This window comes from Camellia sinensis, unplaced genomic scaffold (genome assembly GCF_055761805.1).
Source record: "Camellia sinensis isolate YWXY unplaced genomic scaffold, ASM5576180v1 Unanchor313, whole genome shotgun sequence".
NCBI lineage: Eukaryota > Viridiplantae > Streptophyta > Magnoliopsida > Ericales > Theaceae > Camellia > Camellia sinensis.
This window is the reverse complement of record NW_028129192.1, coordinates 50,001-52,500: the sequence shown is the minus strand read 5'-3', so window position 1 is coordinate 52,500 and position 2,500 is coordinate 50,001.

The following is a 2,500-nucleotide window of genomic DNA, read 5'->3' as shown; positions in this document are numbered from 1 at the left end:
ATAAAAAAAGAACTCTCAAAAGTAAATCCAATTCTATTATTTAGATTGAGAGAAATATATAAATCAAGCGAAACTAAAAAAAAAAAGAAAAAGATTCTATAACCCGCAATCATATAATTCATAAATCCTTTAGTCGAATTCAATCTACATATTGGACAAATTTTTTACTGACAGAAAAAAAAATGAAAGATCTGACTGATAGAACAAGCACAATCAGAAATCAAATAAAAAGAATTACAAAAAATAAAAAAAAAGTGACTCCAGAAATAAATGATAGTCCTAATAAAACAAGTTATAATGCTAAAAGATTGGAATCACCAAATTGGCAAATATTAAAAAGAAGAAATACTCGATTAATCCGTAAATTACATTATTTTATAAAATTTTTCACTGAAAGGATATACGCAGATATCCTTCTATCTATTATTAATATTCCCAGAATTAATATACAACTTTTTGTTGAATCAACAAAAAAAATGATTGATAAATCCATTTACAATAATAAAAAAAATAAAAAAAGAATTAATAAAACAAATCAAAATAAAATGAATTTTATTTCGACTATAAAAAAGTCACTTTATAATATTAGTAATAAGAATTCACAGAATTTTTTTGACTTATCCTCCTTGTCACAAGCATATGTATTTTACAAAATATCACAAACACAAGTTCTTAACTTGTATAAGTTAAGATCTATTCTTCAATATCACGGAACGTCTTTTTTTCTTAAGACTTCAATAAAAGATTATTTTGGAAAACAAGGAATAATTCATTATGAATTAAGACATAAGAAACTTCGGAATTCTGGAATAAATCAATGGAAAAACTGGTTAAGAGGTCATTATCAATACCATTTATCTCAGATTAGATGGTCTAGATTAATAGCAGCAAAATGGAAAAATAGAATCAATAAATGTCGTACAATTCAAAATCAAGATTTAAACAAAGAGAATTCATATGAAAAAGACCTATTAATTCATTACAAAAAACAAAACGATTACGAAGTATATTCATTACCAAATCAAAATGAGAATTTTCAAAAATACTATAGATATAATCTTTTATCTTATAGATCTATTAATTATGAAAATAAGAGGGACCCATATATTTATGGATCACCATTCCAAGTAAATAAGAATCGAGAGAGTTTTTATAATTACAACACACATAAACATAAGGGCAAATTTTTTGATATACTAGGGGATATCCCTATCAAAAATTATTTAGGAAAAAGTGATATTATGTATATGGAAAAAAATCCGGATCGAAAATATTTTGATTGGAAAATTCTCCATTTTTGTCTTAAAAAGAAAATCGATATTGAGGCCTGGATCAAGATCGATACCAACAAGAATAAAAATACTAAAACCGGGACTAATAATTATCAAATAATTGATAAAATTGATAAAAAAGATCTTTTTTATCTTACGATTCCTCAGGATCAAGAAATCAATTCACCCAATCAAAAAAAAATATTTTTTGATTGGATGGGAATGAATGAAGAAATACTAAGTCGTCCTATATCGAATCTGAAACTTTGGTTCTTCCCAGAATTTGTACTACTTTATAATGCATATAAAATGAAACCGTGGTTTATACCAAGCAAATTACTTTTTTTTAATATAAATGAAAATGGTAGTGAAAATAAAAACATCAATAGAAAGCAAAAGGGGGTTATACCCTCGAATGAAAAAAAAAAAATGGAATTAAAGAATAAAAATAAAAAAGAAAAAGAATCTGCAGGCCAAAGAGATCTTAGATCAAATGCACAAAACCAAGTAAATCTTGTATCTGTTCCCTCAACCGAACAAAAAGATATTGAAGAAGATTATTCAGAATCAAACATGAAAAACCGTAAAAAGAAAAAACAATACAAGAGCAATACCGAAGCAGAACTAGATTTCTTCCTGAAAAAGTATTTACTTTTTCAATTGAGATGGGATAATGCTTTGAATCAAAGAATGATCAATAATATCAAAGTATATTGTCTCCTGCTTAGACTGAGAAATCCAAGAAAAATTACTATATCCTCTATTCAAAGGAGAGAAATGAATCTGGATATAATGCTGATTCAGAAGAATTTAACTCTTACAGAATTGATGAAAAGGGGGATATTAATTATCGAACCCCTTCGTCTGTCTGTAAAAAATGATGGACAGTTTATTATGTATCAAACCATAGGTATTTCATTAGTTCATACGAGTAGGCATCAAACTAATCAAAGATACCGAGAACAAAGATATGTTGATAAGAAGGATAAGGATTTTGATGAATCCATTTCAAGGCATCATCAAAGGATAACCGGAAATAGAAAAAAAAATCATTATGATTTGCTTGTTCCTGAAAATATTTTATCGTCTAGATGTCGTAGAGAATTGAGAATTCTAATTTGTTTCAATTCAAAGACTAAGCATGATGTGAATAGAAATCCAATATTTTGCAATGGGAACAAGGTCAAAAATTGGAGTCGATTTTTTGATGAAAATAAAGATCTTGATAG